The sequence below is a fragment of the Macaca thibetana genome, chromosome 3, assembly GCF_024542745.1.
Source record: "Macaca thibetana thibetana isolate TM-01 chromosome 3, ASM2454274v1, whole genome shotgun sequence".
NCBI lineage: Eukaryota > Metazoa > Chordata > Mammalia > Primates > Cercopithecidae > Macaca > Macaca thibetana.
In genome coordinates this window covers 1,982,333-2,010,305 of record NC_065580.1, presented here as the reverse complement: position 1 = coordinate 2,010,305, position 27,973 = coordinate 1,982,333, and the positions used below count along the sequence as shown (strand labels likewise).

General features: G+C 48.6%; 2 protein-coding genes across 3 annotated transcripts in view; both read left to right on the top strand.

Annotated features, from left to right (window-relative positions):
* The window catches only part of UBE3C (ubiquitin protein ligase E3C), a 542,607-nt gene that overhangs the window by 191,857 nt on the left and 322,777 nt on the right, over positions 1-27,973 (top strand). The gene's annotated exons all lie outside the window — the stretch shown is intronic.
* Positions 22,942-27,973, top strand: part of DNAJB6 (DnaJ heat shock protein family (Hsp40) member B6) — an 84,793-nt gene continuing 79,761 nt past the window's right edge. For both annotated transcript variants that reach the window (XM_050785729.1, XM_050785728.1), the window contains exon 1: positions 22,942-23,076. The gene's annotated coding sequence lies outside the window, so the exon portion shown is untranslated. The remainder of the gene's footprint in view (positions 23,077-27,973) is intronic.

Here is a 27,973-nt window from a genome sequence, read left to right as displayed (position 1 = left end):
CACCATGGCCAGCCTGGAGAGTCTGGGTGTTTCTGTTTTTTTTTTTTTTTTTTGAGATGGAGTTTCACCCTTGTTGCCCAGGCTGGAGAGCAATGGTGCGATCTCGGCTGACCGCAACCTCCGCCTCCCAGGTTCAAGCGATTCTCCTGCCTCAGCCTCCCAGGTAGCTGAGATTACAGGCATGCACCACCCTGCCCAACTAATATTGTGTTTTTAGTAGAGAGGGGGTTTCACCATGTTGGTCAGGCTGGTCTTGAACTCCCGACCTCAGGTGATCTGCCCGCCTTGGCCTCCCAAAGTGCTGGGATTACAGGCATGAGCCACCATGCCCGGCGAGTCTAGCACCTTTTAGAGGTCTGAAAAGGAAACATTTGTCATTTATTGTCTCTAAGGGCAGCCACTATAAGACTTCAAAATAACCTTGGTCTCCACAATCTTTTAACCTGAAAATTTTTTTTTCTATGATCCCAGGTCTTTAGACAAACTCAACCAATTGTCAACAAGAAAATGTTTAAATATATCAGCTGGAAGGCCACGGCTGAGGCGGGCGGATCCCTTGAAGTCAGGAGTTCAAATTCTCTATTTGGTTGCAATATTACAGCAACACAGTAGTAGCTATAATCCCAGCTACTAGGGAGGCTGAGGCAGGAGAATCGCTTGAACCCGGGAGGTGGAGGTTGCAGTGAGCCAAGATTGCGCACTGTATTCCAACCTGGGCAACAGAGTGAGACTCTGTCTCCAAAAACAAAAAAAAAATTTACCTATAGCTTCTTACTGCCCACCCCGCCCCCGCCAACTTGCTTTGAGTTGTCCCACCTTCCTGGACCAAACCAATGTGTTTCTTAAATGTATTTGACTGATGTCTCACGCCTCCCTAACACCTATAAAACCAAGGTGTACCCCAACCACCTCGGGCACATGTTCTCAGGACCTCCTAGGGGCTGTGTCACAGGCCATGGCCACTCATATTTGGCTCAGAGTAAATCCCTTCAAATATTTTACAGAGTTTGACTCTTTTTGTAGACAAGTTCGTGGTTTGAATCTGAAACAAAATTGATAATGGCCCTTTCCCCCAAAGACCCCCTTCTTTTCTGGAGACCAGTCAGCCTTTGCATGACTAACAAATTAGCTACAAGATTAGAAATTACAGTTTAGGGGGTCATGCAGCCTCTGGCTCCAAGAGTCAGAACCTCCCCACATTGCTCCTGGGGACAACATCACTATTGTGAAACTGAAGATCAGTGCTTGAGATGTTTTGCAGACCCTGCATCAGCTGATACCACCCAGACAGCTAATCTGACTCAACCAGTTCAGCCCTCACACCCAGGAACAGAAGACAGCAAGAAAACCTCACTTATGATTCCATCTCCCCCTATGATTCCATCTCCAACCCGACTAATCAACACTCCCCACTTCCCAAGCCCTTATCCACAAAATTATCTTTAAAAACTCTGATCCCTGAATGCTCCAGGAGACTGAGTTGAGTAATAATAAAACTCCTGTCTCCCTCACGGTCTGTTCTGTGTGAGTCACTCTTTCTCCATTGCAATTCCCCTATCTTGATGAATTGGCTCTGGGCAGCGGACAAGGTGAGCCCATTGGACGGTTACACAATGAGTGCCCAGAGCCTTTGATCTTCTAAAAAAAAGTCACTCACCTCTCTAGTGTGTCCATGTCCAATTAAGCCAAGAAGACGTTCGTTCATTCACCCATTCCATAAACATTTGATGGACACTGGGAGGTGCGGTGGCTCATGCTTGTAATCCCGGCACTTTGGGAGGCTGAGGTGGGCGGATCACCTAAGGTCAGGAGTTTGAGACCAGCCTGGCCAACATGGCGAAACCCTGTCTCTACTAAAAATACAAAAATTAGCCAGGCGTGGTGGCGGGTGCCTGTAGTCCCAGCTACTCGGGAGACTGAGGCAGGAGAATCGCTTGAACCCACGAGGCAGAGGTTGCAGTGAGCCGAGATTGTGCCATTGTACTCCAGTTTGGGAGAAAAGAGTAAAACTCCCTCTCAAAAACAAAAGAGGAGACAATTTTTACTTTTTTTTTTTTTTTTTTTTTTTTTTGAGACAGAGTCTCACTCTGTCGCCCAGGCTGGAGTGCAGTGGCCGGATCTCAGCTCACTGCAAGCTCCGCCTCCTGGGTTCACGCCATTCTCCTGCCTCAGCCTCCCAAGTAGCTGGGACTACAGGCGCCTGCCACCTCGCCCGGCTAATTTTTTGTATTTTTTAGTAGAGACGGGGTTTCACCGTGTTAGCCAGCATGGTCTCGATCTCCTGACCTCGTGATCCGCCCATCTCGGCCTCCCAAAGTGCTGGGATTACAGGCTTGAGCCACCGCGCCCGGCCAGGAGACAATTTTTAAACAACTGGGGACACTTACCTGTGGGTTACATACCAGCCCATATTATTGAATAAATGTGTTCTTAGGAGTGTCAAAAGACAAAATTAGGCTGGATGTGGTGGCTCACACCTGTAATCCCAGCACTTTGAGAGGCTGAGGTGGGAGGATCACTTGAGCCCTCCTGGGCAGGAGTTCAAGGCCAGCCTGGGCAGCATAGTGAGACCTTATCTCTACCGAAAATACAAAAATGAGCCGGGCGTGGTAGTGAATGCCTGTGGTTCCAGCTACGCGGGAGACTGAGGTGGGAGGATTGCTTAACCTGGGGAGGTTGAGGCTGCAGTGAGCCGAGATCAGGCCACTGCACTCCAGCCTGGGCAGCAAAAGAGCAATAGCTTGTCTCAAAAAAAATAATAAATGAATAAAAATAAGGAAAGCTATGGAGAAAAGGTACCACTTGGTGAATACCTTTTGAAGGGTTTGCAGGTGTTCACTTGATTATTTTTGCAAATTTTCTGTAGGTTTGAAAAATGAAATCAGAAACTGGGAAAGTGTGGAGTTTTGTGTTAAAGGGATGGTCAGCTGGCACATGGGGCCTCTGCAGCCTGGCTTTGGGCCCTTGGACGCTGATGACACTGCTGTGCCCAGGAGCCCCGGGTGGCTCCCTTGGGCTGCAGGTTGAGCTTGTCAGGGCCTGCCCAGTGCTGCTGGGTGGGGATAGGGAAAACCCTGCCCTGTCATTTCACAGGGCTGAGCATCAACTAGAAAAGAAAATTTCCAGCTGGGCGCGGTGGCTCACGTCTGTAATCCCAGCACTTTGGGAGGCCAAAACGGGCGGATCACGAGGTCAGGAGATTGAGACCATCCTGGTTAACATGGTGAAAACCCGTCTCTACTAAAACATAGAAAAACTTAGCTGGGCGAGGTGGCGGGCGCCTGTAGTCCCAGCTACTGGGGAGGCTGAGGTAGGAGAATGGTGTGAACCCGGGAGGCGGAGCTTGCAGTGAGCCAAGATTGCGCCCCTGCACTCCAGGGTGGGCGACAGAGCGAGACTCTGTCTCCAAAAAAAAAAAAGAAAAAAAAAAGAAAAGAAAAATCCCCAGATTTGGCCGGGCGCGGTGGCTCACGCCTGTAATCCCAGCACTTTGGGAGGCCGAGACGGGCGGATCACGAGGTCAGGAGATCGAGACCATCCTGGCTAACACGGTGAAACCCCGTCTCTACTAAAAATGCAAAAAATTAGCCGGGCGAGGCGGCGGGCGCCTGTAGTCCCAGCTACTCGGGAGGCTGAGGCAGGAGAATGGCGTGAACCTGGGAGGCGGAGCTTGCAGTGAGCCGAGATCGCGCCATTGCACTCCAGCCTGGGCGACTAAGCGAGACTCTGTCTCAAAAAAAAAAAAAAAAAAAAAAAAAAAAAAAAAAAAAAGAAAAATCCCCAGATTTCAACCTTCAAAAAAGTGGGGGAAGTATGGGGGAAAATCTACTGGTTGACTGAAAACGAGAAAACATTCCCTCTGGAGGGGACGCTGCTTGACAGGCTGAGTGCTAGAGAAGCTTGCAAAAGCAACAAAAGGCCGTCTTTAGTTTCCTCAACAGAATCTGCCTGCTCTTTCACTCTGCTGATCGCTCTCAGGGTTCAGGCATGAAGAGGAGACCTCAGGGTTCTGAGCCCAGGACAGTCACTTCCTTCTGGCTCAGCTGAGAGTTCCTGGAGGCTGAGCCCAGGACAGTCACTTCCTTCTGGCTCAGCTGAGGGTTCCTGGAGGTGTTTGCGTGCTGTCTGAGCTCTGAGGTGAGGAAGCTCTGGGCCTAGTGACCTCACTCACCTGCCTCTCCGGATCCAGAACTGCCCATGAATCCCTTTGTGGATTGTCTCAACCTGTTTCCTCTCTGGCAGATGAGGCCTCTGGATCTGGTACCGTCCGAGAACCCTTCCTGCTGGAAATCTGCCTGCTTCTTTGCCAGTCCAGCCTCATTACGGAACTGACTCAATTTATGGCCCATGGAAGAAAATGAAAGGGACTATTTAGGGACTTTACATTCTCTTAGGACTTTTATTAAAATCCCATGTCCCGCCTGGGCACCGTGGTAATCCCAGCACTTTGGGAGGCTGAGGCGGGTGAATCACCTGAAGTCAGGAGTTGGAGACCAGCCATGCCAACATGGTGAAAGGCTGTCTCTAATAAAAACACAAAAATTAGCCAGGTGTGGTGGCGGGTGCCTTTAATCCCAGTTACTCAGGAGGCTGAGGCAGAAGAATCACTTGAACCCAGGAGGTGGAGGTTGCAGTGAGCCAAGGTCCTGCCACTGCACTCCAGCCTGGGTGACAGGCAACAGTTCTGGGATTATAGGTGTGAGCCACTGCGCCCAGCAGAAAAAAAAATCTTTATTAAATTATAAAAAGAGAGAGATGGCTGGGCGTGGGGGCTCACACCTGTAGTTTTAGCACTTTCTGAGGCTGAGGCGGGCGGATCACCTGAGGTTGGGAGTTCGAGACCAGCCTGACCAACATGGAGAAACCCCATCTCTACTAAAAATACAAAATCACCCGGGCGTGGTGGTGCATGCCTGTAATCCCAGCTACTCTGGAGGCTGGGAGGCGGAGTTTGCAGTGAGCCAAGATTGCATCATTGCACTGCAGCCTGGGCAACAAGAGGGAAACTCTGTCTCAAAACAAACAAACAAAAAATACAAAGAGATGCAGAGATGACTGGAAGGAAAGGGAGCCAGGTCCTCTGCACCCTGACTTCTTTGAGCACACCATTGTCACCGGCACCAGAGTTTTGAATTGGCAGGACGTCTAGTACTCCTGGTTTAGCCCTCATGGTTTGAATTTCCTCTCCAATAGCATAAGAGATTAGCCTGCTCTGGGTTTGACGCCTCTAGTAATGGGGTTGTAATTACTCCTTGAGGCAGCCCCTCCCATTTGGAGAAGCTTTGATGAAAATTATTGCAAACACCCACTTCCTCTGTAAACCTCCCCCGTGTCTGCTCACCCTGATGGCCTTTTAGAACTCGGGCAGGGACCTGAAGGCTACTGGTAGGGGCAGTTTATAAGCGGGGACTACATGTCCTGGGAGAGAGGCCACGAGTGGCATAGGTTATGCACGGAGCTATGGTTGGCCTGGAAGGTCACCCCTAGGACCTCATCCTGAGCTATGGTTGGCCTGGAAGGTCACCCCTAGGATCTCATCCTGAGCTATGATTGGGCCTGGAAGGTCACCCCAGGATCTCATCCTGAGCTATGATTGGGCCTGGAAGGTCACCCCTAGGATTTCATCCTGGCTCCAGCTCTGTCTAGGGCTTGTCTTTGTTTTGTTTTGTTTTTTTTGAGGCAGAGACTTGCTCTGTAGCCCGGGCTGGAGTGCAGTGGCTCGATCCCAGCTCACTGCAACCTCCACCTTAGGATTCAAGTGATTCTCATACCTCAGCCTCCCGAGTAGCTGGGATTAAAGGCAAACACCACAACACCTGGTTAATGTTTGTATTTTCAGTAGAGACAGGGTTTCACCATGTTGGCCAGGCTGGTTGTGAACTCCTGACCTCAAGTCCTGATCCTCCTGCCTTGGCCTCCTAAAGTGCTGGGATGACAGGCATAAGCCACCCTGCCTGGCCTTGGGCTTGTCTTCGAGACGGAGTCTTGCTCTGTCGCCCAGGCTGGAGTGCAGTGGCGCCATTTCAGCTCACTGCAACTTCCGTTTCCTGGGTTCAAGCGATTCTCCTGCCTCAGCCTCCTGAGTAGCTGGGATTACAAGCGCATGCTGCCACACCTGGCTAATTGTTTTTGTATTTTTAGTAGAGACGGGGTTTCAACATGTTGATCAGGCTGGTGTCAAACTCCTGACCTCGATCTGCCCGCCTTGGCCTCCCAAAGTGTTGGGATTACAAATTTGAACCACCACGCCCAGCCTGGGCTTGTCTTTTTTGTTGTTGTTGCCAAGGCTGGTCTCAAACTCCTATGCTGAGTAATCCCATTGCCTCAGCCCCTCAAGTAGCTGGAACTACAGGTGTAAGCCACTGCAGTGTTCTGAGCCCAGAACACGGGACTCAGAGCCTGACTTTTTCATTTTTATAACTGGTTTTTGAAAAGCAAAAGTGTTGGCCGGGCGCGGTGGCTCAAGCCTGTAATCCCAGCACTTTGGGAGGCCGAGATGGGCGGATCACGAGGTCAGGAGATCAAGACCATCCTGGCTAACATGGTGAAACCCCGTCTCTACTAAAAAATACAAAAAACTAGCCGGGCGAGGTGGCGGGCGCCTGTAGTCCCAACTACTCGGGAGGCTGAGGTAGGAGAATGGTGTGAACCCGGGAGGCGGAGCTTGCAGTGAGCTGAGATCCGGCCACTGCACTCCAGCCTGGGCGGCAGAGCGAGACGCCGTCTCAAAAAAAAAAAAAAAAGAAAAGCAAAAGTGTTTATTTTTGAAGAGATCTAATTTATGAATTTTCTTTTGTTTTTTCTTTTTTTTTCTTTTTTTTTGAGATGGAATCTCACTCTGTCGCCCAGGCTGGAGGGCAGTGTTGTGATCTTGGCTCACTGCAACCTCTGACCCCCGGGTTCAAGCGATTCTCCGACCTCAGCCTCCCTAGTAGCTGGGATTACAGGTACCTGCTACCGTGCCCGGCTAATTTTTGTATTTTTAGTGTAGGCGGTGTTTCACCATCTTGGCCAGCCTGGTCTTGAACTTTTGACCTTGTGGTCCACCCGCCTCGGCCTCCCAAAGTGCTGGGATTACAGGCATGAGCCACTGTGCTGGGCCACCTGACTAATTTTCAAAAGTTTGGTAGAAAAGGGGTCTCACTATGTTACTCAGCCTGGTCTTGAACTCCTGAGCTTAAGCTATCCTCCCGTCTTGGTTTTCCACAGTGCTGGGATTATAGCGATGAGCCCCTGCATCCAGCAGAAATACAATTTTTAAAATAAAACTCTTGCATTTTTTATGGCAGCCCTTATACACTTGTTATTCTTATTACTGCTGTGAATGATATTGAAATCACAGTGAATGCCAACTTGTAAAACATACAAAATTCAGAATTAGGCCGGGTGCGGTGACTCATGCCTGTAATCCTAGCACTTTGGGAGGCCGAGGCGGGCAGATCATGAGGTCAAGAGATCGAGACCATCTGAATAACATGGTGAAACCCTGTCTCTACTAAAAATACAAAACTTAGCTGGGCGTGGTGATGCATGCCCGTAGTCCCAGCTACTCAGGAGGCTGAGGCAGGAAAATTGCTTGAATTTGGGAGGAGGTTGCAGTGAGCTGAGATGGAGCCACTGCACTCCAGTCTGGTGACAGAGTGAGACTCCATCTCAAAAAATAAAATAAAATAAATACAGAATTAATTTCAGTTATGAGCAACTAAGTTTTAACTGATAAAATAGAAAGCCATTAGCAAGGTCAGGGGCTCAAACATGGCCGGGCGCAGTGGTTCACGCCTGTAATACCAGCACTTTGGTAGGCCAAGGCGGACGGATCATGAGGTCAGGAGATCGAGACCATCCTGGCTACAGTGAAACCCAGTCTCTACCAAAAATACAAAAAAAATTAGCCGGGTGTGGTGGCTGGCACCTGTAGTCCCAGCTACTTGGGAGACTGAGGCAGGAGAATGGTGTGAACCCGGGAGGCAGAGCTTGCAGTGAGCCGAGATCACGCCACTGCATTCCAGCCTGGGCAACAGAGCTAGACTCCTTCTCAAAAAATAAAAAAAGAGTTCAAACATGTATTACTTTATATCAAAATCATGATTTGATTTGGTCACATGCTTTGTTCTGGGAAGGGTAGGGAATATCTCTTCAATAGAAATTTGGCCGGGTGTGGTGGCTCATGTCTGTAATCCCAGCACTTTGGGAGGCCGAGGCTTGTGGATCACCTGAAGTCAGGAGTTCGAGACCACCCTGGCCAACATGGAGAAACCCCGTCTCTACTAAAAATATAAAAATTAGCTGGGCGTGGTGGCGTGTGCCTATAATCCTAGCTACTTCGGAGGCTGAGGCAGGAGAATCACTTGAACCCAGGAGGTGGAGGTTATAGGGGGCTGAGATCATGCCACTGTACTCCAGCCTGGGTGACAGAGCGAGATTCTGTCTCAATAAATAAATAAAAAAACAAAAACAGGCACATGACTATTGTCCTAGCTCCTCAGGAAGCTGAGGTGGGAGGATCCCTTGAGCTGGGGAGATGGAGGCTGCAGAGAGCAGTGATCACGCACTTCATTCTAGCCTGGGCAACATAGACTGAGTGTAAAAAATATATTTTTTAAAAATAAATACAAATGAAAATATTATTTCAATCAAATTGATTATAATTGAACATTATAATTTGAAAACAGTAAATATTTTATTAAACCTGAATTTGAAGCACTAACACAGATTCAACATGTTTCTAGGGCAGATGACAGGTCTTAAGGCTCAGCTCCGTTGAAAGGGACGGTGTCAAAAAAAAAAAAAAAAAAAAAAAAAAAAAAAGAAAGGGACGGTGTCTGTAAAACTAACTGGAAGCCTCCTGGGGCTTCAGTGTTGGTCCCAGCTGAACTTTTTCGTTTGTTTTGTTTTTGAGATAGGGTCTCACTCTGTCACCCAGGATGGAGTAGAGTGGTGTGATCTCAGTTCACTGCAGCCTTGACCTTCCAGACTCAAGTTATCCTCCCACTTCAGCCTCCCTAGTTGCTGAGACTACAGTCACGTGCCATCATGCCCAACCAATTTTTCTTTTCTTTTATTTTTATTCTGAGACAGAATCTCACTCTGTTGCCCAGACTGGAGTACAGTAGTGCAATCTCGGCTTACTTCAACCTCTGCCTCCTGGGTTCAAGCGATTTTCCTACCTTAGCCTCCCAAGTAGCTGAGATACAGGCACCCACCACCATGCCTGGCTAATGTTTGTGTTTTTAGTAGACACAAGTTTCACCATGTTGGCCAGGTTAGTCTCACTTCATGTGATCCACCTGCCTCGGCCTCCCAAAGTGCTGGGATTACAGGCGTGAGCCGCCGCGCCAGCCTCCAACATTTGTTTTTTTTCTGAAGCTGTCCCTCCTCTCATTCTTTTCTCTCACGTAAGCCCCATGCTGTTGTTCCCCAAGATACTCTTTTTCTTCCTTTTAAAATTTATTTATTATTTAAAATGGATGGGCCGGGCGCGGTGGCTCACGCCTGTAATCCCAGCACTTTGGGAGGCCGAGGCGGGCGGATCACAAGGTCAGGAGATCGAGACCACGGTGAAACCCCGTCTCTACTAAAAATACAAAAAATTAGCCGGGCGCGGTGGCGGGCGCCTGTAGTCCCAGCTACTCAGGAGGCTGAGGCAGGAGAATGGCGTAAACCCAGGAGGCGGAGCTTGCAGTGAGCCGAGATCGCGCCACTGCACTCCAGCCTGGGCGACAGAGCGAGACTCCGTCTCAAAAAACAAAACAAAACAAAAACAACAAAAAAAATAAAATAAATAAAATAAAATGGATGACTACTAGAGAGTACTATTAGTTTATTATTAGAGGGAACCCACTTGGTCATAGTGTTTCATTGCTTTCTCTATTGGATTTTTTTTTTTTTTTTTTTTTTTTTTTTTGTATTTTAGTAGAGATGGGGTTTCACCATGTTGCCCAGGATGGTCTCGAACTCCTGAGCTCAGGCAACCCGCCTGCCTTGGCCTCCCAAAGTGCAAGGATTAGAGGCGTGAGCCACCGCACCTGGCTTCTCTATTAGAAATCTATAGAGATACTTGTTTTGTTTTGTTTTGAGATGGAGTTTTGCTCTTGTTGCCCAGGCTGGAGTGCAATGGCGTGATCTTGTCTCACTGCAACCTCTACCTCCCAGGTTCATGCAGTACTCCTGCTTCGGCCTCCCGAATGGATGGGATTACAGGTGCCTACCACCACACCCAGCTAATTTTTGTATTTTTAGTGGAGATGGGGTTTCACCATATTGGCAGGCTGGTCTTGAACTCCTGACCTCAAGTGATCCACCCCCATCGGCCTCCCAAAGTGCTGGGATTACAGGGGTGAGCCACTGCGCCTGGCCGAGATACTCTTAATATTCCAATTTGACATATGGGACAAATGAGCCTTGGAGAGATTAGGGAATTTTCCTAAACGTCTTCAAACTGGAGATAAGAAAATTATGCCTAAATTTTTTTTTTTTTTTTTTTTTGAGACGGAGTCTGGCTCTGTCACCCAGGCTGGAGTGCAGTGGCGCGATCTCGGCTCACTGCAAGCTCCGCCTCCCGGGTTTACGCCATTCTCCTGTCTCAGCCTCCCGAGTAGCTGGGACTACAGGCGCCCGCCACCTCTCCCGGCTAGTTTTTTGTATTTTTTAGTAGAGACGGGGTTTCACCGTGTTAGCCAGGATGGTCTCGATCTCCTGACCTCGTGATCCGCCCGACTCGGCCTCCCAAAGTGCTGGGATTACAGGCTTAAGCCACCGCGCCCGGCCTTTTTTTTTTTTTTTTTTTTGAGACGGAGTCTTACTCTTGTCGCCTAGGCTGGAGTGCAATGGCGTGATCCCGGCTCACTGCAATCTCCGCCTCCCGGGTTCAAGTGATTCTCCTGCTTCAGCCTCCCCAGTCGCTGGAATTACAGGCACCTGCCACTAAGCTCAGCTAATTTTTGTAATTTTAGTAGAGATGGGGTTTCACCATGTTGGCTAGGCTAGTCTCGAACTCCTGACCTCAGGTGATCCGACCACCTTAGGCTCCCAAAGTGCTGGGATTACAGGTGTGAGCCACTGTGCCCAGCTAAGTTTTCTTTTTAATTTCTTTTTTTCTTTAAAAAAAATTTTTTTGGCCGGGCGCGGTGGCTCAAGCCTGTAATCCCAGCACTTTGGGAGGCCGAGACGGGCGGATCACGAGGTCAGGAGATCGAGACCATCCTGGCTAACACAATGAAACCCCGTCTCCACTAAAAATACAAAAAAATTAGCCGGGCGTGGTGGCGGCGCCTGTAGTCCCAGCTACTCGGGAGGCTGAGGCCGGAGAATGGCGGGAACCCGGGAGGCGGAGCTTGCAGTGAGCCGAGATCGTGCCACTGCACTCCAGCCTGGGCGACACAGCGAGACTCCGCCTCAAAAAAAAAAAAAAAAAAAAAAAAAAAAAAAAAAAAAAGGCCGGGCGCGGTGGCTCACGCCTGTAATCCCAGCACTTTGGGAGGCCGAGGCGGGCGGATCACAAGGTCAGGAGATCGAGACCACGGTGAAACCCCGTCTCTACTAAAAATACAAAAAATTAGCCGGGCGCGGTTGTGGGCGCCTGTAGTCCCAGCTACTCGGGAGGCTGAGGCAGGAGAATGGCGTGAACCCGGGAGGCGGAGCTTGCAGTGAGCCGAGATCACGCCACTGCACTCCAGCCTGGGTGACAGAGCGAGACTCCGTCTGAAAAAAAAAAAAAAAAAAATTTTTTTGACTGCTCCTTGTAAAGCAGGGCTAACCCATAGGCAGCACACCCAGAGTAGCCATGCTTAAAAATTTAAAGAGGCAACAACCCCCGCTATCCTCAGTGAACTCTTTCCTACAGTTGAGGTCTCAAGTACAACCACATATGATTCTAACTAGGTTCTCTCAAGTACCAGGCAGGGCTTAACCCTGAGTTTCGTTGTAATGTGTCCATCGTTTTGTATAGATGTCTAGATTTGATGTCCTTGCATTATGAGAACATGAGAACAACATATAGTAATAGAAACACATGAAGCATGGTGATTTGGAGGAGTCCCGCGGTTGAAGGAGAGTGGATAAACCGTAATGATGTGAAGTGAACAAGCACTCATTAGAGAAGTGCCCAGTGAGCAGAAGCAAACGAAAAACAAATGAAGCAATCTCTGTGAACATCAGAAACCAATGTGTATGTCCCCAGTGAAGGGTTACCAAATAGAAGTTCCTGGAGTGCCTTTCTCTAGGAAGACACCCATACAGGGTCCTGTGTGGCAATGGTGGGTCAATGGAAGCAGAGATGCCAATGAATGTTTTTACTGGTCATTGAATTTCTCTTACCCTGTTTGTTAATGTTCATTCAAAGAAAACGAGGTCAAGGCCAGGTGTGGTGGCTCACGCCTGTAATCCCAACACTTCGGGAGGCTGAGACGGGCAGATCACGAGGTCAGGAGATTGAGACCGTCCTGGCCAACACGGTGAAACCCCGTCTCTACTAAAAAAATTTCAAAAAAATTAGCCGGGCATGGTGGCGGGCACCTGTAGTTCCAGCTACTCGGGAGGCTGAGGCAGGAGAAAAACAAACAAACAAAACAAAACGAGGTCAATTTGTCCCGTGGCGTACACCGCAGATCCCCTACCCACAATCTGGAACTTCAGCTATTCAGTGTTCGGCTGATTGTCACGTGGGGCGGGGTGCGGTTGGCTTGGGGAGAGACAGCCTTTCAGTTTGATTTTAAGCTTTTCTTGCTGGGTACAGTGGCTCACGCCTGTGGTCCCAACATTTTGGGAGGCTGAGGCGGGTGGATTGATTGAGCCCAGGAGTTCAACACGAGTTTAGGCAACAAAGTGAGACCATGTCTCTACAAAAAACATAAAAAATTTAGCCAGGCTTATCCAGCTACTCGGGAGGCTGAGGTGGGAGGATTGCTGGAGCCTGGGAGGTCAAGGCTACAGTGAGCTGTGGTTGTGCGACTGCACCTCAGCCTGGGCAAAGTGAGACCTTGTCCCAAAAAAAAGGAAAGATTTTCTTCTTTTTTTTTTTTTTTTGAGACGGAGTCTTGCTCTGTCGTCCAGGCTGGAGTGCAGTGGCGCGATCTCGGCTCACTGCAAGCTCCACCTTCCGGGTTCATACCATTCTCCTGCCTCAGCCTCCCGAGGAGGTGAGACTACAGGTGCCCGCCACCACGCCCGGCTAATTTTTTGTATTTTTAGTAGAGACGGGGTTTCACCATGTTAGCCAGGACGGTCTCAATCTCCTGACCTCGTGATCCACCCACCTCGGCCTCCCAAAGTGCTGGGATTACAGGCATGAGTCACTGTGCCAGGCAAAAAGATTTTCTTCTGTCTCCTTCCTTTGGGGTTGGGGAACCGGATGATGGCTTTTTTTTTTTTTTTTGAGACGGAGTCTTGCTCTGTTGCCCAGGCTGGAGGGCAGTGGTGCGACCTCAGCTCATTGCAACCTCTGCCTCCCAGATTCAAGTGATTCTCCTGCCTCAGCCTCCCAAGTAGTTGGAATTGCCACCACACCCAGGTAAGTTTTGTTTGTTTGATTTTTTTGAGACGGAGTCTCGCTCTGTCACCCAGGCTGGCGTACAGTGGCACAGTAGTGCGATCTTGGCTCATTGCAACCTCTGCCTCCTGGGTTCAAGCAATTCCCCTGCCTCAGCCTCCTGAGTAGCTGGGATTATAGGCACCTGCCACCTTTGTATTTTTAGTAGAAATGGGGTTTTACCATATTAGCCAGGATGGTCTTGATCTACTGACCTCGTGATCAGCCCGCCTCAGCCTCCCAAAGTGCTGGGATTACAGGTGTGAGCCACTGTGCCCGGCCCCAGCTAAGTCTTGTATTTTGAGTAAAGCTGAGATTTTGCTGTGTTAGCCGGGCTGGTCTCGAAATCCTGACCCCAGGTGATCCACCTGCCTCAGCCTCCCAAAGTGCTGGGTTTACAGGTGTGTGCCACTACGCCCAGCTAATTTCTGTATTTTTAATAGAGAGAAGGTTTCACCACGTTGGCCAGGCTGAAGGAGTGATGCCTGTTCTGAAGTGAGCACAGTGACGATGGTGACAAGCCTTGCCACGCCTGGGGTCAGTCATTGCTTCAGAGGGCTCTGTAAGGCACCCGCTAGAACCCTGGGATTCATTATTTAAAGCTTATTTATTGACTGGGTGCAGTGGCTCTGGAGGCTGAGGCAGAGGAGTCGCTTTAACCTGGGAGTCGGAGGTTGCAGTGAGGTGAGATCACGCCACTGCACTCCAGCCTGGGCGACGCAGTGAGACTCTGTCTCAAAATAAATAAATAATAAATAAAATAAAAAAGCAATTGGGATTAATAAGAACCTACAAATAATTTTTGGCATTAAACTTGTTCTTTTGTTTCTAGATCTCGGTATGTAGTTTCTTTTCACAGCTATTCTAAAGTAATGCTGAATGGTATATGGCGAATATAGAAGACTTCACAGAATTAGCACGAAATTAAATTGTGACTTGATCTGTGAATGTCACCCATCATCAGTATTCTTTTTCTCTCTGATGGTGTGCAGGTCTGCTGAGCACACAGAGTCTCCTGTGGATTCCTCTGGGACACGGACCCTGTGCTTACTTATTGTCAGGAGCTCACACGTTTCCTGGAAGGTGGAATGGGGAGCTTATTGCCACAGAGAGTTTACATGGAACCGGTGTCATGGATGTGTGGGAGCTGGACTTGCCCACATTAGCTGAATTTGTTGAAGTGCTGTTTCGTATCTAATTCCCCTACTCAAGTGAGACATGCCCATCTGTGAAGAAATCAGAGGATGCAAGGCTGAGAAGCAAACTCATGGCTTCTCTACAGAAGCCTGACTTATCCTTGATCCAGTGTCCTGAGGCAGTGGGAGGCTGCTCATCGGCTGCCAATGAAAACCCGCCTGACACACTTTCAAGGCCACGCAGACACAACTATCCTTCCTGCCACAGTCGGGACCTGGCACCACCAGCGGCCAGCCTTCGGGGAGTGCTGACCAGTGCTGACCAGCCTGACCAACATGGTTAAACCCTGCCTCTATTGAAAATGCAAAAATCAGCCAGGCGTGGTGGTGCATGCTTGTAATCCCAGCTATTTGGGAGGCTGAGGTGGCAGTATTGCGTATACCCGCTTGAACCCCAGAGGTGGAGACGCAGCGCCAAGTGCTTCTGTCTCACCCTTTCTACTCCACATCTCCTCTTGGTCTATTTATTCTATATGTGAATACATTCCCATGGCATGAGGTTCAAACAAGAAGTATAAAGGACAATGTGTGAAAATTCCTGTTCCCAGCCAGGTGCGGTGGCTCATACCTGTAATCCCAGCACTTTGGGAAGCCGAGGTGGGCGGATCACAAGGTCAGGAGTTCGAGACCAGCCTGACCAACATGGTGAAACTAAAGATACTAGAGATACAAAAAAATTAGCCAGGCGTGGTAGCACACACGCCTGTAGTCCCAGCTACTCAAGAGGCTGAGAAAGGAGAATCAGAATCACTTGAACCCAGGAGGTAGAGGATGCAGTGAGCTGAGATTGCGCCACTGTACTCCAGCCTGCGTGACAGGGTGAGACTCTGTCTCAGAAAAAAAAAAAAAAATTCCTCTTTCCTTCTCTGCTTCTCAGGACTAACCCCTAACAGTTTTCTGCTCTTATGCCCATCCCCCACCTCTGCAACTTAAAAAAAAGTTTTGTTTGTTTCTTATTGTTTGTTTGTTTTTTTGAGACAGAGTCTCGCTCTGTCACCCAGGCTGGAGTGCAGTGGCGTCATCTCTGTTCACTGCAACTTCCACCCACCAGGTTTAAGCAATTTTCCTGCCTCAGCCTCCCAAGTAGCTGGGATTACAGGCGTGCACTACCACGACTGGCTAATTTTTGTATTTTTAGTAGAGACAGGGTTTCCCTACGTTGGCCAGGCTGGTCTCGAACTCCTGACCTCAATTGATCCACCCACCTCAGCTTCCCAAAGTGCTGGGATTACAGGCGTGAGCCACCGCACCCTGCCTAAAAACAATTTTTTTTTTTTTTTTTTTTTTTTTTTTTGAGACAGAGTCTCACACTGTCGCCCAGGCTGGCGTGGAGTGCAATGGCACAATCTCGGCTCACTGCAACCTCCGCCTCCCAGGTTCACAAGATTCTCCTGCTTCAGCCTCCCGAGTAGCTGGGATTACAGGTGCACACCACCACACCTGGCTAATTTTTTGTATTTTTAGTAGAGATGGGGTTTCACTATGTTGGCCAGACTGGTCTCAAACTCCTGACCTTGTGATCTGCCCACTTAGGCCTCCCAAAGTGCTGGTGTGAGCCACCGAACCTGCCAAAATAATTTTAAAGCCAAAGAAAAGTTAAAAGAATAGAACAGGCCGAGTGTAGTAGCTTACGCCTGTAATCCCAGCACTTTGGGAGGCTGAGGCAGGTGGATCACTTGAGGTCAGGAGTTTGAGACCAGCCTGACCAACACGGTTAAACCCTGCCTCTACTGAAAATACAAACATTAGCCAGGTGTGGTGGTGCATGCTTGTAATCCCAGCTGTTTGGGAGGCTGAGATGGCAGTATTGCTTATACTTGCTTGAACCCCAGAGGCAGAGGTAACAGTGAGCTAAGATCATGCCACTTCCCTCCAGCCTGGATGATGGAGCAAGACTTCCACTCCAAAAAAAAAAAAATATGTTTATGTCTATTAAACATATATATTTTGATATTTTTATTAAACATATATTTAAAAAACATATTAAACATATATACCCATTTTGATATTTTTTATTAAGCATATATATGTTTAACAGGCAATATATTCATATAGTTTAAAATGTATTCAGTGAATATCATTTTACCCTCAGCCCCTTCTTCTCTGTATTTTCTGCGCCACTCCCCAATGTCTTAAGTGTAATTGCAGAGTTTCTTATACAAACGCGTGTTCTTTTTCTTTCTCTCTTTACTACACACACTGTTCTAATGTTTTAAACCTTGCCTTTTTTTCTTTCTTAGCAATATATCTTGATGATGATAAGATAAAGTGATTTCTAAGAATATATGTGAATAATTCTGTAATACAGTGAAAGTTCTTTACTGCTGGCCTCAAGTCATCCTCCCACCTCAGTTTTCCAAAGTGCTGAGATTATAGGCATGAGAAAGTTCCTGTTTAGTGTGTTTGAATCATCAGGAATTAAGCTAATATTTCTCTTTTTTTAAGCTAACATTTCTTTTTTTTTTTTTTTTTTTTTTTGAGGCGGAGTCTCGCTCTGTCGCCCAGGCTGGAGTGCAGTGGCGCGATCTCAGCTCACTGCAAGCTCCGCCTCCCGGGTTCCCGCCATTCTCCTGCCTCAGCCTCCCGAGTAGCTGGGACTACAGGCGCCGCCACCACGCCCGGCTAATTTTTTTGTATTTTTAGTGGAGACGGGGTTTCATTGTGTTAGCCAGGATGGTCTCGATCTCCTGACCTCGTGATCTGCCCGTCTCGGCCTCCCAAAGTGCTGGGATTACAGGCTTGAGCCACCGCGCCCGGCCTAAGCTAACATTTCTAAAATGAGCAGTGGGTAATTTATTTTGATGGCAGGAAATGTAACAAGTAAAAGCACTTACATATAGGACTCTTCAAAGGTAATCACATCTTAGGTATTCTTTGACAGTTTTTTTTTTTTTTTTTTGAGATGGAGTCTTGCTCTGTTGCCCAGGCTGGAGTGCAGTGGCACCATCTCGGCTCACTGCAAGCTCTGCCTTCTGGGTTCACGCCATTCTCCAGCCTCAGCCTCCTGAGTAGCTGGGACTACAAGCACCCGCCACCATGCCTGGCTAATTTTTTGTATTTTTGGTAGAGACGGGGCTTCACCATGTTTGCCAGGATGGTCTCGATCTCCTGACCTCGTGATCCGCCCGCCTCAGCCTCCCAAAGGGTTGGGATTACAGGCGTGAGCCACCGCACCCGGCTGACAGTTTTGATTTACATACTTTCCTCTGAGGGTTTGAGCACAAGGATTTCATTAAGAGAAACATTAAATAAATATGTGTGTGAAATACCACAGTTCTCATACACTGCCCTGTTTATTTCTGATACCAGTACAGCAGCTATCTGTAGCTATCCTTCTTCCTATTTTACAGAGAGGGAAGCCGAGGCTTGTTGATGTGGGTAAAGTCAGCGTGTCATCAGCCCTAAAGTTTTATTGGGCATCAGGGGATGCGGGCACCACAGGGAACCATGCCTCAGGTCCTTGTGGTCACTCCTCAGCCTCCAGTCTGGCCCCAGTCAGAACTGGGCCCTCTTCCCTCCGCCCAGGGGCAGAGATGCCCTGTAGCCTCTGCAGCCTCTGCGCTTGCTGGCCCATGAAGCTTCTCAGTCCACTTTTGGCCTTGAATGTTTCAGCTGCCCTCAACCCCCGGGGCTCCCTGCAAGCCATTACCCCTAATCCATCCACATTCTCCATGCTCCTCCTTTCCTTCTTTTATTTTTTGAGACGGAGTTTCACAATTGTTGCCCAGGCTGGAGTGCAATGGCGCAATCTCATCTTACCACAACCTCTGCCTCCTAGGTTCAAGTGATCCTCCTGCCTTGGCCTCCCGAGTAGCTCGGATTACAGGTATGCGCCACCACACCCCGCTACTTTTTGTATTTTTAGTAGAGACCAGGTTTTACCATGTTGACCAGGCTGGTCTTGAACTCCTGACCTCAGGGGATCCGCCCACCTCGGCCTCCCAAATTGCTGGGATTACAGGTGTGAGCCACCGTGCTCGGTCTCCAAAGACTTTTCACTCCTATTTAAATCTTTTCTGGGATAAATCCTTGTCATTGAAAGATCTCGTTTCAAAAGAGTTAACTAAATATTACCATTTAATCTCCAAGGTGTTTATGCCTGTCCTCCCTAACTGCTATGTGACGTCCATCAGGATGGGGACCTTGTTTTGTACTGGTTCCTTTATTTCATGATAAAATTTATTGCATTGACATGCTTCTGAAAAATTATGTATGTATTTGTTCAGAAACAGAGTTTTACTCTGGCACCCAGGCTGCAGTGCCATGACATGATCACTGTTCATTGCAGCCTCGACCTACTGGTCTCAAGTGCTCAAGTGATCCTCCCACCTCAGCCTCTTGAGTAGCTGGGACTATAGGTGCGTGCCACCATGCACAGAAAATTTTTTTTTTGTTTTCTTTTTTTTCCTGAGACGGAGTCTTGCTCTGTCACCCAGGCTAGGGTGCAGAGGCACGATCTCTGCTCACTGCAACCTCTGCCTCCCAGGTTCAAGCGATTCTCCTGCCTCACTCAGCCTCCTGCGTAGCTGGGACTATAGGCATGTGCCACCATGCTGGGCTAATTTTTTGTATTTTTAGTAGAGATGGGGTTTCACCATGTTGGTCAGGGTGGTCTCAAACTCCTGACCTTGTAATCTGCCCGCCTCAGCCTCCCAAAGAGCTGGGTTATAGGTGTGAGCCACTGTGCCTGGTCATAATTTTCTATGTATTTATTTTTGAGACAGGGTCTCACTGTATTGCCTAAATTGGAGTACAATGGCGCTCCACTGAAGCCTGGACCTCCCTGGGCTGAGGTGATCCTCCTACTCAGCCTCCTGAGGAGCTGGGACTATAGGCGTGTGCTACCACACTTGGCTAATCTTGCTATGTTTTGTACAGGTGGGGTTTCACCAAGTTGCCCAGGCTGCTCTCGAACTCTTGAGCTCAAGCAATCTTCTTGCCTCAGCCTCCCAAAGTGCCAGAAAAAAAGAATTTTTTTTTTTTTTTTTTGTAGAAATGGGGTCTTGTGGTGTTACCTAGGCTGGTCTGGAATTCCTAGTTCAAGCAATCCTCCTGCCTCAGCCTCCTAAAGTGCTGGGATTACAGGTGTGCACCACTGTGACCAGCCTGACACACGTTTTAATAAGCATATATATATATATATATGTTTTATATATACACACACACATACATTTCTTTTTCGAAGTGGGAAATAAAAGCTATTTGTGGTGAGCCTACCACTTGCAATGTAAAATTCATGTCTGTGCTGTCTACATTTCAAGATTAGCTCACAATCACAGGGACTTACTGAAATGTAAAACGTCCCATAACAGTACTGTCTGTCCACACTGAGATAGAAATAAACCTCCATTAACCTGCAAGCAGATAGGTTACATGTGACAGTGCCAAACTGTGCACATATCTGAAATTCCAGTCTTCGCTGAGATTATTTTAGGTTTTATTATGAGATGCCCATACTAACACAAAATATTATTTCTTCCTTTTGAACAGTCATTTATATAGCCAGTAAAAAAAGAGAACAGAGGCTGGGCTCGGTGGCTCATGCCTGTAATCCCAGCACTTTGGGAGGCTGAGGTGGGTCAATCACCTAAGGTCATGAGTTTGAGACTAGCCTGGCCAACATTGCGAAACCCCATCTCTACTAAAAATACAAAAAATTAGTCATGCATGGTTGCTCATGCCTGTAATCCCAGCTACTCAAGAGGCTGAGACAAGAGAATCACTTAAACCTGGGAGGTGGAAATTGCAGTGACCCGAGATTGTGCCATTGCACTCCAGCATGGATGACAGAGCGAAACTCAGTCTCAAAAAAGAACAGAGAATCGAGTCAGATTTTCCTTTGCTAACTGATCATCTGCTAGAAATGACATGCAGTAATACAATTAAAATTTAAGAAACACAAAAAATGAGCCCAGCATAGCGGCTCATCTTGGTAATCCCAGCACTTTGGGAGGCTGAGGCAGGAGGACTGCTTCAGCTCAGGAGGTTAAGGCTGCAGTGAGCCATGATTGAACCACTGCACTCTAGCCTGGGTGACAGAGCAAGACCCTGTCTCAAAAAAAAAAAAAAAAAAGGCAGTATTTCATTTTGAAGTATGACAATTAGCGCCATTAACCAAGTGTTCCAGTTGTCTAAAATGAGGCAGGTGTAGAGGGAAAATTTTTCCTGTACTCTCTGAAGGTTTCATAACTGAGTCTCTGAACTAAGCTGACAGTAGACAGAATCGTAAGAGAAAAAATATACAAATTTATAACATGTACTAGGGCATCCCAGAATCCAGTGATATCTGGAAGCTTATATAGCCCCTTCATAGAAGAGAGGGGAGGCAGATGCAGGCAGCTCAGGGGAGAGAAAATGATTTTTGCTTTCAGAAGTATAAGTGGTGGCCTCTGGCAAAATCTGTCTGGGTGTGGAGCTGACTTCCCTTGGTGCTCTTCTCTGGTGATACTGGCTCATTCTTCCCTATTGATGAGACTTCCAGGAAGGGGGTCAAGACAATTGAGTTCCTTTGGGATGATCTGTCTTTACGCACATAACGGGGGATTCAGAGAATGCCCCTCCCTGCATTGGCAGGTCCCCATGTGCCCTCAGTTTGAGGGCATACTAATGTGGTAATCAGTGAACTAGTAATTGGTATCTTAACACGGCATAATTCGGGGTGGCATTTCTCCAACTCTTTCATTACTAACCAGCTATTATAAACCAAAAGTGATTCAAGTGTTAAAAGTGTCTTTTGAGTATCTCCCAGGCTTAAACGATCACGAATTCATAAGCATTGTTCAGAAGGTGGCTGAGCAGGCCCCCGGAATTCAGCGTCAGCATGCCACAGGATCTGAAGTTCAGGAAAGGTGTGACAAAAAGGAATTTTTCTTTTTCTTTTTTTTTTTTGAGAGAGTTTCGCTCTTGTTGCCCAGGCTGGAGTGCAATGGCATGATCTCGGCTCACTGCAACCGCCTCCTCCTGGGTTCAAGCGATTCTTCTGCCTCAGCCTCCGGAGTAGATGTGATTACAGGAATGCGCCACCACGCCTGGCTAACTTTTTTTTTGCATTTTTAGTAGAGACGAGGTTTCTCCTTGTGTCAGGCTGGTCTTGAACTCCCAACCTCAGGTAACCCACCTGCCTTGGCCTCCCAAAGTGTTGGGATTACAGGCGTGAGCCACCACGCCAGGTTGGCATTTTTATTTCTTAAAGGAAAGGATAAGGTGGGCTACGAAGACAACACAGTAGCAAACATCTGGCTGAGTGCTGGAGACGAAGACAGTGGGAGATCCAGGCCAGGCTCCATGCACGGAACTGCTTGTTGACCTCTTTAGGCTTTGGATCTACAGGACCTTTCGTTACTGGGAATGAAAGCCTGTCTGACTGCGCGGGGTCTGAGGTTCCCTGCTCCCGCTAGTCACCATCTGCACGCGTGTGGTATTAATCTCCAGGGTTAGAACCAGAACCCCTGCGGACGCGGGAAAGGCTCGCGAGTCTGGGGACGACCTCAAGTCCAGCGATCAAAGTGCGGCCCGTTTTCAGGAAACAACTGCCACGATTCAATCTAAAAAGCTTCTTCGGTATTTTCGGCCACAGTTTGCTTCCATTTCCTTCCATCATTATTCCCTGGCGAAGTCTCCACGCACTCCCGTTCGCCGGGGAACTTAGGGTATCAGGCCTTCCCTAAATTGACGAGCGGGGGCCGGTGCCTTCGCTTGCCTTCCCTGGCCGCCGCTTGATTTCTTTTTCCTCCCCTTCGAGGACTTCTCCGCCCGCGCCCGCGCCCCAGCTTTCGTCCCGCTGTGGGGAGATGCCACCCAGCTCCACGGGAGGACCGCGGGGCGAGAGGCGGCGGACGCGCTCCGGAGGCCGCCGGCCAAAGATGAAGGGCGCGACGACATCGCGGTTTCCAGAATGGGCTCCTTCTCGCCCAGAACAATCAGTGCCATTTGGAATCTTCTCGGCCTTCTCTGCGCCGTCCGCGCCTCTGGGCTCCCCGGTACTGTGGACCCGTCCCCGAGCTCCGCCCTCTCGCCCTGGGCTTCCCCTCCCCTCCCCTTCGCCCCCAGTCTCCCGGCCTCTTCGGGGCGGCGGAAGAGCCGAGAACCTTCGCGAAGGCGGGGCGGGCGCCTCCGAGGCTGGGCCCGCGTTTTGGGCAGTGGAAACTGCACATGCGCGGCGTCAGGGCCGGGCGGAAGTTAACGTCGCTGTGCCGCCGCCGCGTGACGCATTTCCTGTTTGTTGTCGGAGAAAGGAGAGAAAGGAAAGCGCGAGGAGACGCCGCCACCACCAGCGCAGCAGTGCAGGAGCTGTGAGGAGATTCGGGCAGTCACCCCGCCTCCCCTGCGTCCCGCCACCAGCCGCCTCCGTCCTCGGTGAGAGTCTGTTTCGAGGGCCGGGGGAGGTCGCCTAGGGCCCTGCGCGCGCCCGGCAGACGGCGGACCTAACCCGGCTCCTGGCAACAGCGTGGGGGGTGACCGGGGTCGCCGGTCGGGGCAGTACTGGAAGGGGCGGGGGCCGTGGCCGGGGTTGCGGGGCGAAAGATGGGCGGCGTCCTCTGGGTCTGGGGCCGAGGCCGGGGCCGGGGCTGGGGGCTGGGGCCGCCCGGCCGCGTCCTCCCCGCCCGGCGTCCTTGCCGGAACGCGGCCCGGCCTCCGCGGCGGCGGTTGGGGGTGGGGCCCGGCCTGGGAGCGGCCGGCTGGGGCTCGGCTGGGGCTCGGCGGGGCCGGCAGCGTGGGAGGCGTGGAGCGCCTTCTTTCTAAGGCTCCTTCCCTCGAGTCTGAAACCAGAAACGCGAGTGGCTTGCGGAGCGGGAATGCCGCTGCCGTGCCGCCAAGTTCGGAGGGAGAAGAAGCAGGTGGTGGACCGCAGAGCCCTGTTTCTAGAACTCCGGACGGATTGTTGAGAAGTTTGTGGAAGAGCAGGCTGCGTTTCTTATTCAGAACGTCTGTCTGCTTTGCTTTGCGTTAACGAATCTGCACCGTAGTTGATGCAACTGAAGTTTATGTAACAAGTTTATATTAACTCTTACCCAACTGAGGAAGGTCAGTGACACACGAAGTATAAACTGCAAACCGTATGTTGGCTCGAGAAAGGTTTTGGCGCTAGCGCATTTTTTAAAAAGGATGGGTTTTCTAGTCAGACGTAAACTTCTGTACTAATTTTCTCACGTAAACGAGGCAGGAAGTAGCCCGAGTAGAACGATCGTGCCACCACCGAAGGGATGCCGCCTGCGAGCTCAGAGGCTTCAGCCTGTTTGGGAAGAGTAGGCTGAGCGGAGCTCTTTGTAATTTTTAACGTTTTTGTTAATATGAGTTGCGAATTTAGTAAGGATTTGTGGCTACAAGTTAAGCCAAATTATTGATTTAGTAGAAAAGTTAAGACTAAAGACTGAAGAAAGGAAAGTAAACAGACTTTACTAAATCTTGGTTGCTGCTGCTTCATGTTTAACCGCACTTTTCCAAATAATGTTGCATATCAGAACGATTCATGGTTTCTGAAAGGAATTATATGCATCCACCTTACTACTCCGCCTGTCCATCCGTCATGTTTTCTTTTTGGGTTTACTCCAAACTTTTTTTTTTTTTTGAGACGAAGTCTGTTCTGTTGTCTAGGCCAGGGTGCAGTGGCGCGATCTCCACTCAGTGCAACCTCCAGCTCCCAGGTTTAAACGATTCTCCTGCTTCAGCCTCCTGAGTAGCTGGGATTACGGCTGCTCGCCACCACGCCCGACTAATTTTTGTATTTTTAGTAGAGACGGGGTTTCACCGTGTCGGCCAGGCTTGTCTCGAACTTCTGACCTAAAGTGATCCGCCTGCCTCGGCCTCCCAAAGTGCTGGGATTACAGGCGTGAGCCACCGCGCCCGGCCGACTGCAGACTTGTTTCCACTTCTGAGAGCCTTAAGCTCCTTTGAAGTTGGTTCTTTCACATTTCTTTCTGCCTTCTGTGATAAAGGGGTGAATATTTTTTATGCACACTTTAATGAGCTGTGGGTGTTTATGGATTATTCTGGATGTGAAATTTGGGAAGTAAGTTGCCTTAAATTGGTAGATGTGGAGACTTGACAGGAAGTGGGAGAACAAAAGGATTGAGAACCTTTGAAAAATGCCTAACTAGGCTTAGTCTGTACTGTGGAACATGAGAAAGTTGGGAATTTCAGAGGGCAAAGCTCTTAAAGAATTTGAGATGAGTTCAACACTCTCTTCAAAACATCAGTGTTTTAAAACTTACTTTCTTCTGGATATGAAAGTGTTAGGTTTGGGAAGTAATTCTGGCTGTAGGACAGTTTTTCCGGAACACTAGGTGGTGAGTATTGTTGAATATTGTAAAGACTGAAATAAGGATATGGTATTACAGTGTGATATCTGTAACTAAGTGGCATACATTAGCTTTCATTTTTAAGCAAGTCTGTAATTCCTTTCTATTAACTGATTTGGACAGTTTCAAACGAATAGTGGTACCCATCACCTTCATCAGTTTTCCACCTAGGTAACCCAAATCCAGGTCTGAGGTGGGGGTGGGATGGTATGTTTGAACTTTTTTTTTTTTTTTTGAGACGGAGTGTTGCTCTGTTGCCCAGGCTGTAATGCAGTGGCGCGATCTCTGCAAGTTCACGCCATTCTCCTGTCCCAGCCTTCCGAGTAGATGGGATTACAGGCGCCCGCCCCCATACCTGGCTGATTTTTTTGTAGTTTTTAGTAGAGATGGGGTTTCACCATGTTAGCCGGGATGGTCTTGATATCCTGACCTCATGATCCACCCGACTCGGCCTCCCAAAGTGCTGGGATTACAGGCGTGAGCCACCGCGGCTGGCCCTTTTTTTTATTTTTTATTTTTGTTTTTTTGAGATGGAGTTTCACTGTTGCCCGTGATGGAGTACAATGGCGCCATCTTGGCTCACTGCAACTTCGCCTCCCAGGTTCAAGCGAATCTCCTGCCTCAGCCTCCGGAGTAGCTGGGATTACAGGCATGCGCCACCACACCCAGCTAATTTTTTTGTGTTTTTATTAGAGATGGGGGTTTCACCATGTTGTTAGGCTGGTCTCGAACTCCTGACCTCAGGTGATACACCTGCCCTGGCCTCCCAAAGTGCTGGATTACAGGCATGAGCCCCCTCGTCCGGCCGTCACTGTTAAGAGTATTTAACAAGAGGGCACTTCAAAACTTGGGCAGGTATTTTTAGTCATCCTGAACATGTCGCTGTGTACTGTCACCGCGGGACCGCACAGACACCTTATTGTCGTCTGCCGTAAAGGTCAGCTTCTATATTGGTTAATGCTTACGGATATGTGTTGATGAGGAATAAGGTAATCAGCCTTTGTGTTTGTGAGTTGATGATTTGACAGGATTTTTACTTCTTAATTTTTACTTGCATCGAGGTTACACAGTGGATTAACAGGGTTTTTGAGAAACGTTTTTAAAACTTTCTCTTTTTCTAGGAAGTGATTCTGTTCAAAATCTGGTTTGGTTAAATTTGTCCAGGACCCCACCTGGTGGTGAGAGGCGGGTAACTGCAGGCTCATTAGCGAGTAAGAATAGGATCAGTGGCAGGATTTAGCAAATGGTGTAGGTTCCAGGATAGAATTTGAAAATACCAAACTCAAAAAAATGAGGTTACTGAGAAGAAAAGCAAAGTTAGTGAAAACAAGAATATGTTAGAAATGATGATGTAGGAATGGAAAAATGACAACGCCTACCTGGAGAAAATGACTTCTTGGATAAGGCAACTAGTAAAAATGTGATGTTTTTTGTATTGATATTAATGAGGTGTTTTGTCAAACAAAATCGTTTATATTTTTGTATGGACGCAAATCACTGTTGACGTGTTTCATGTTCCTGGAGACATCCTGCTTGAGAAGGAAGATTGATTTACTTGAGATGGAGTCCTTGCTCTGTTGCCCAGGCTGGAGTGCAGTGGCATGGGCTTGGCTCCCTGCACTCCCAGGTTCAAGCCATTCTCCTGCCTCAGCCTCCCAAGTAGCTGGAATTACAGGCGCGCGTCACCATGCCTGGCCACTTTTTGTACTTTTAGTAGAGATGGTTTTACCATGTTGGCCAGGCTGGTCTTGAACTCCTGACCTCAGGTGATCTCCCCGCCTTGGCCTCCTAAAGTGCTGGGATTACAGGCGTGACTTACCGCACTTGGCTTTTATTTATTTATTTATTTATTTAGTGCAGCTGGAATTGCCCTGTGTACCCAGGCTGGTATCAAACTCCTGGCCTCAAGTGATTCTTCCACCCTGGCCTGCCAAAGTGCTAGAATTACAAGTGTGAGCCAGGTGACTGGCCAGATTTTAGAATTTTTTTTTTTTTTTTGAGATGGAATCTCACTCTATTGCCCAGGCTGGATGCAGTGGCACCATCTCAGCTCACTGCAACCTCTGTTGCACGGGTTCAAGCGATTCTCTTGCCTCAGCCTCCTGAGTAGCTGGGATTACAGGCACCTGCCACCGCGCCTGGCTGATTTTTGTATTTTTAGTAGAGATGGAGTTTCACTGTCTTGGCCAGGCTGGTCTTGAACTCCTGACCCTTGTGATCCACCCGCCTCGGTCTCCCAAAGTGCTGGGATTACAGGTGTGAGCCACTGCACCAGAACAGATTTTAGAATTCTTAAGCTCTGTTGCAAAATAACGTGTCTTTGGAAGGGTGATTTAGTTACACTACATATGATTTTGCCCTCTCTGATATTTTTCTACCTTTTGCCACCAAAGGCTAAGTGTGTTTTATATTTGTGTTATGTGTATACATATGTGCGTGCTCTAGTTGGTATGCTTATGAACTGTGTACCAATACTTACCCCTCTCTGCCACCTTGAGATGGCATATACCACTTGGGTGGGCTTTGAATCTGAAGTTATTTGTGCCTACAGGAATGTCCAGGACACAGAGTGCTCAGAAAATATTGATTGAATTAGATTCTTTCTGGTTTGTTTGTGTCCTGATGACCTTCCTGTGATTAATAATGGAATCCAGAATTCAAGAAAGTTGGAAAAAGTAAGTTTCAGCAGCATTAGAGACTGAGTACTTAACCCAGTGTTGCTTTCTTTCTTTTTTTTTTTTTTTGGAGATAGAGCCTTGCTCTGTCACCCAGACTGGAGTGCAGTGGTGCGATCTTGGCTCACTGCAACCTCCGCCTCCCGGGTACCTCAGCCTCCCAAGTAGCTGGTACTACAGGCGCCTGCCACCACGCCCGGCTCATTTTTTGCATTTTTAGTAGAGATGGGGTTTCACCATGTTAGCCAGGATGGTCTCGATCTCCTGACCTTGTGATCT